This window comes from Exserohilum turcica, assembly GCF_000359705.1.
Source record: "Exserohilum turcica Et28A unplaced genomic scaffold SETTUscaffold_7, whole genome shotgun sequence".
Lineage (NCBI taxonomy): Eukaryota > Fungi > Ascomycota > Dothideomycetes > Pleosporales > Pleosporaceae > Exserohilum > Exserohilum turcicum.
This window is the reverse complement of record NW_007360288.1, coordinates 320,678-327,734: the sequence shown is the minus strand read 5'-3', so window position 1 is coordinate 327,734 and position 7,057 is coordinate 320,678.

The following is a 7,057-nucleotide window of genomic DNA, read 5'->3' as shown; positions in this document are numbered from 1 at the left end:
AATTGAAGCTTGTAAGAGAGTCTTTCGTACGATCGCCAACTACTGCACAAGAAGGCTTTTTAAAGCTTATTAAAGGGGCTGAGGAGATGCTACATAAGAATGTGCTTATAAAGGCCCGCGTAAGAGAGCTTGAAGAGCAATTAGCAGCAGTAACAAAGCGCCGAGGGCGCAAAAGAAAGCGAATTCAGACAGGTGGGACACTAGACTTTGGTGCAGGGGCATCGCAGGTAGCTGAAAGTAGTTCTGCTGGTCGTACGACATCAAAGAAGGCACGTGGTGAGGGTAGTCAAGAAAGGGCCCTACCAGGTCAACGGCACTGTAGAACCTGTGGGAGGACAGGCCATAACTCTCGTACGTGCCAGAAAGATGTAGAAGAAGATTCTCTTTCAGATACAAGTAAGTCGTACAAAGCATCTATAGCTAGTGTAGAGTAATCTAAGTTTTCGTACATGAAGTTCGTGATGCCAAGAAAAAGTGGCACACTCGGTGATGTGGCCCGCTCGGTGATGGAATACGTTATTCCTTTTGATACTTATCTTCTTTACTTTTATAATTCAAGCCTAATCATAATGTCTTAATATATGGTTGCTAGGTTGTTAAAAGAAAACTTAGCGTTTATAATCATAGCTATTATTACTTCAAATTCGATATACTAAAATCTAAATTTCTAGAGTTTTGACTATATACTTGTCTTTCTTTTTTCATTAGTTTTCTTATAATTATAAGCTGAGAGTTTTCTACCTATAGTTAGTTATTCTAATTTAATCTTATTCCCTCTACTTCTAAAGGCGCCTTTAGTAGTAGCTAAGTAATCTTATTCTAAAGTTTTAGCTTCTATAGCTTAGCTATTCTTCTATTTTTTTCACACATCTTCTTAGCTTCTTTGATTAAATATTTTAAGCCTTTATCTAGGCGTTATAGAGGGTAAAAGTAGGCTATCTACATCTTTAAGCTAGTACTTTTTTCTTTTCTATTCTACGCTTACTACTTTATATAGCTTTAACTACTTATAGTTGATCTTTTTATTTTCTAATATGTTAATTTCTCTTAGAGAGTTATATAGGAGTACTAAGCTCCTTAGTTAGATTTTCTCTCTTCTTACTTCTTTTATATTATTCTAATACTTTTTCTTTTTTACTTATATTTAGTTTATTCTTACTACTATATCTTTTGTAACTCAGTTCTATAGGTCTAGCTATATTCCTTTAACCAATGATAGTTATTCTTAGCTTTATACTTCTCTAAATAGTAACATGCACTATATAAGTAGTGCTAGGTTAATTAGAAGTATAGAGTTCTAGCTTATTACTAATCAGAATAGTAACTTACTTATCTATTCTCACGTTGGAATTTAGTTTACCTATCGTACTATCACTAATTTCACCACTTATACGCTTGGTAGCTTGATTAGTATCTTTATAATTAGTTTATAGCCCCTTTTCATCTTTCTTATTACTTAAGGGTTATACCTAGAAGGTTATACTTTTTTAAGATAGTAAATAGAAGATAGGGCCTTACTGACTTTTATAAAATCTAGTCTACTATCGACTATTAGTTTTCTATTATACTCTACTTATAGATAATGTCTGTATAGATAAACTATATAATAGTGTTTGACTTATTATTTAAAATTGCTTTTGCCTTTAGCCAACTACTCAGGTAGTCCTATATAATTACTAAGAACTTCTTACATATATATAAAGGTATCTATACTATATTGATTGTAACTATTGTTGATAGTATAAAACTATAAGTGCTGGTAAGTATATCTACTTTTCCGTTTAGAAAGTATAGTTTCTATTTTTTATATAGATACATCTTTGTATAAACTTATTTATGGAAATTTTATTCTTAGTATTATTATACTAGTATAGAGTATACTCTATTAAGATCTTAGTGTCCAATTCGCTTATATATATTCTATATATATATATAATATAGAGGTCTAGGTTATCTACTAGTATTTAAATAGCAATATTATAAGATGTTTTCCATAATAATAGTCTATTTCCTATAAAAAAGTTTATCGCTTATTTTTTCTATACGCGTAAGTCTTTAATCTCTATTTACTTTAGTACTTTGAAGTTACATGAGAACTATGCCTATTATTCTTATTTTGTTCAGTATTCTAATAGCAATATTCTTTTACTCTTTCTAAGCTTTAGAGTTTCTCTATTATTAATTTTATACTTAATAGATATACCTAACTCTTCTTTTAATTTTTCTAGTAGCGTTTATTCTTTAGCTATAGAGTAACGCAGTAGAGCGTCCACTACTATTGTGCCGAGGCACAGGGTCACCATGACCCTTGTGCTAACTAAGCACTGCTTACCTTTAAGATGGAACATAAATTAATAGTCAAGTCTATAAAAAACATTAATCAACAATATCTCTTAAAAAATTCTCTTGCTTGAAGAACCAACTACATATATTTTACTCCCTCTCCCCTCTCCTATAGCGTATGGGAAGGGGAAGAGCCTATAGTTCTGTTCTCTCTACTAAGAAGACATCGCAGTTCCACACCACACCTCTACAAATAGCGAAGCCTAAGGGGCTGCGTTTAACTCCTTAGTAGATGGAACTGCTAATACATACTAATAGTAAAGATAAGGAAGATACCAACACTACTTAGAGTAGTAGTAGGAGTGCTTTTAACTCTAAGAAGAAGAACTAGAACCTATTAGAAAAAAAACAATATAGTTTACCTAATTCATTCTAAGTAAGCAGACACGTATTATCAGTATAACATCTGAACCGCCGAAAGAAAAGAATTACAAGCAGAAGTTAAGAATATTTACAATTAAGTTTATTAGGAAAAAAATGCTAATTTAAATAGGCTAATCTAGCACTTATTGAGGAATTGCTAAGCTAAAGGGGCTAATAATAAAGCATTTTACTAAAGAAATGGAAGAGAAGTAGAGACGTTAGTATAGGCGGGAGTAAGAGAAGCTCTAGCATGCCCTAGCTATCTAAGGAAGCCACGTCTTATAGCATTACGTTTAAAGAATAGGGAATTCTTATTAGTTAGCGATTTATTAAAATAAAAGATTATATTAGTTAGTAAGTTTCTCTAACTATAGTTCCCTATCTAAGGTAATAGTATTTTAGCAAAGAAGTTACTTATTAGTTAGTAAGTCTATCTAAACAAGTAACTTTACTATTAGCAATATAACTTCTTTAAAAGAAGTTACCCTAATAATAGAGAAGGATAACATCTACAGTTTAATTTCTAACTAAGTAGAAATAGTAAACACTACGTGTATAGTAGCTATAGCCTACCTAAATTATAGTACCTTGTCCTTTAATAGTAGTAATATAATAGAATTCTTAAAGGAATTTAATAGGTCGGCTACTAATAGTAACATCTCTATAACAATAAGAGTCTCTATTGTCCCTAACTACCTATTGAGTAAGAATAAGTCGTTATTAAGAACTTTAAAGAGGCTTCCTGGATACGTAGATAAGAACTAAGAGAAGCTTAAGTCTAGCATAAAGGAACACTAGAAAGACTAAGACACCTTAGTCTTAATAGGCAAGCGCCCTTACTTAGAAGCCTATATCTAGGGAAGCTTAAGAAGGTAGCCTAGACTTGGAGAGTACTAGACTTATTTTACTACTATAGCTAATGCGTGTGTAACTAACAAAATAATTCTAGAATCTAAGATAGGTATACTATTCTTTTAGGGCGAACTAAAGGATTACAAAGAATTAGTACTTTACTTAATAACAGCTATAACTATAAGGGATAACTAGGATTCTCACAATATAGAGAATCTTTATACTTTCCTTAAGAACTATTATAGAAAGAAAAAAAAGTATCTAGAAATTATATAGCCTAGATTTCAGTAGTTTAAGGCACTAAATAAGAAGACTTATTAAGTCTTAGAAATTGACTAAGATAGTAGGTGATATAATAATAGCAGTAAAGGAAGTACAGCGGGCTTAACAGAAGGAAGAATATTCTTAACTAGACGACGTAGACCTAGAAGTAGATAACCTTATTAAGGCTATAGGCAAGATAAAGGTAATAGCTAAGTTACTATAACTTCTAACGACCCACCTAAGCACTTCTTAACTACTAAAAAGACTAAGTAATTACGCTTATTTTATCTCCTATATTGCGGATCGCCTAGCCTTTATAGAGCAGAATAATAGTTTATACATTACTAGTTCCCCACTTAATGCGTCTATAGGAAGTGAACCTACGTCGTAAGGTAACTAAGAAGTCTATATTACTTATAATATGTATAACAATGTTAGCTATTATCTATAAAAGTGTAAAGTATACTAAAGACTTCTAAATATAGGATAGGTTAGCTTCTAGATAGATAGGATATTAGAAAGAAGGGCTTACTTCTATAGGCTAAGACACAAAAGGTTAGAAGAAGTTAAGAGAACAATCTCTTCTGACTTACAACTGAATTAGCTTAAGAGTAAGATCTAAGAATTCTACAATATAATAGATAATATAATAGATTAACCTATATTAGCAGTCTGTCTAAAGCTCTTTAATAAAGAGGATTCTAGGCCTGCTATGTAGCTAAGAAGGCTAAAGGTAATAAGGACCTAGGCAACTGCGAGTGCTAACGTTATAGAGGGGACATGAGAATTCCCCACTATAAAAGACTTAGTTAGAGACCTGCAGAGGTTCTAGGAACAAATAATTATTCTAGAACCTAGATAGAACTACTCTCTTAATAGTGTAGATGCGGGTTCTAATGTATTAAATTATAAGAACTTTATAATTAAAGATAGTTTTATTAGTTTAAATATATCCTAGGGTATAAGTACAAACAATATAAACCCTAATAACTATAGGCAAAACCTAGATAAAATTTAGGATAGGTATATCTACAAGAGAGGAAGACTAAGGAAGCTAGCAAGAAACAAAGACTTAGGAAGAGAGCTCCCTTCTAGTATAGCAACTAACTTAGATAGGTTAGTCCTAAAGGTAGACTTGAGAAGTAAGACAATAGAAGATAATTGAGATAAGTTATAGCTAGAAGATCTATACTTACAGCAGCCTTATAATAACCTATTTCTAATTATCTAGCTATTAGAGAACTTTAAACCTAAGAACTTATTAGTAGACCTAAGTTATCTACAACTTGAAAAGAGAAAGAAAGAGATAAAGTTTATAGAGGAACTAAGTAACGCAGAGCTCCGCGCACTCTAGCAATCTTAGCCTAACTACATTACCTCCTTAATACTAAAGCAGGAAGTTAGAGGCGTTACTATGTCTAACTTACTTAAATAGAAAAATATCTAAGAGTAGATGCAAGAGATAAAAAAGAAAACTCGCCTTAGGTTAACTACGCTATTAGCACTAATGCGCTTACTATAGATAGGTAGCTAGATGCTGGGTTAGGAATAGAGAACCTAGCATTTGTCCAGCTAATTATAGACGCTAGGTTAGGAAAAAAGAACTGAGCATCTATGACCTCACACTTGCAAAGCTAATAGCCTATAGTTAGGGTAAGGATAAATTCTCTAGAATGCTATATATTATAAGTGTATAATACTAAGGCTTAAGTTTAATATGAAGCATATAGTATAGGTAACTCTTAGGTAGAGGAATAGAGTTATCTCCCAACTAGTCTAGTTAGAGTATAGCAAAGACGTGCTAGCGTAACGTTTATACAGACTAAATTACTAAAATGCTAGGTTATAGTAAATAGACATGCCCTAAAATGTTCAATTAATACTAGAGCGTAAATAAATATCCTGCGCTTAAGTGCTATTAGAGCACTAAAGATCTTATATTAAGTAATAGAATAGAATCTAGAAGAACCTCCTTAAGGCGTAACCTCTATAAATAGCACGTATAATGCGTTTATTAGCATAGCGTATAATGTTCTAATCTACATCAAAGCTATAACTATGAGAACATTTTTCTATATTATAGCTAACGTAATAAGGTCTATTACTCTTAAAAGACATTAGTGTGCTAGAGTAAGGACTTCTATTTACTATAGAGCTACTAGGCGAGTTATATACTAAGTGTTGTCTAAAGATAGCCTTAGGAATATAGTCTTCGTTGCTTCTAACTCTATACTAAACCATTTAAAATAAGTTACCCTATATATTAAATATATTAACGTCAAAGTATAGCGAGTGGCCGAGAATAGCGAGTGACCGAAAATGCCAAGCCCCCATCAACCTCACCACCGTTGCGCAACCATTACAGCGCAACAACAACAGTAAATTGAAATTAGAAAAGGCTAATCTATTCAGAATCAACCTCTTCATCTTGCTTGCAGGTGCGCGAGTTGTGTCCAGTCTCACCGCAGCGTCTACAGCGCCTTTGCGACGGTTCGCCTACTTCAGCGCTCTCTCCCTTCTTTGCCTTCTTCCCACTACCACGCGCCCCAGACTCCTTTAGAGTTGCCAGTTTCTCTCCTTCTTTAATCGTTAGGGTCTCTTCTTTCTGTAGCCGCTTTCTTTTGTGTGATCTCCTTCGCGTGGCGGCTTTATTCGCTGCTTCAAGCTCAGAGACCCGTTTCTTGACTAACACTAACTCATGCGCAATAGTAGTCGCACCTTTAACTAGGTTTTCAACAGCACCTAGCATACTTGTTAGTGAACTATCTAGGTGCATTTGAATCCTCTGCTTCACCAGCGTTAATTGCAGCCCTATTTCTAGGGTGTTGCTTGGGGTTTGCGACTGCTAGTGTAGATTTTCAGCAGCAGATAGTGAAGGGGTGCGCAGCTTAACATCTAGCTTTGATGTCACCACCTCTAGGTCGTGTGGAACCAATCCAGCGCCTCGAAACCCTCCTAGGATATTATCCTTTGTAACTGTCTAAAAATAGGCTTACTAGAAGGCTAGCAAGAACTCTATCTTGGTCATATGGTTGATCCCATTGCGCATCAGCTCCTCAGCTTGGCGCCTATATGCCCTCTTCAAAGGCGAAAAACACCCCACATCAAGAGGCTGCAGTAGATGGGAAGAGTGCGGAGGCATACATAGAGTAACAATCTTTGCTTCTATGCAGTATTGCTAGAAGTTGACTGAGTTGTGGCTCTCGATGACCGTCTAGAATAAGTAGGCGATAGG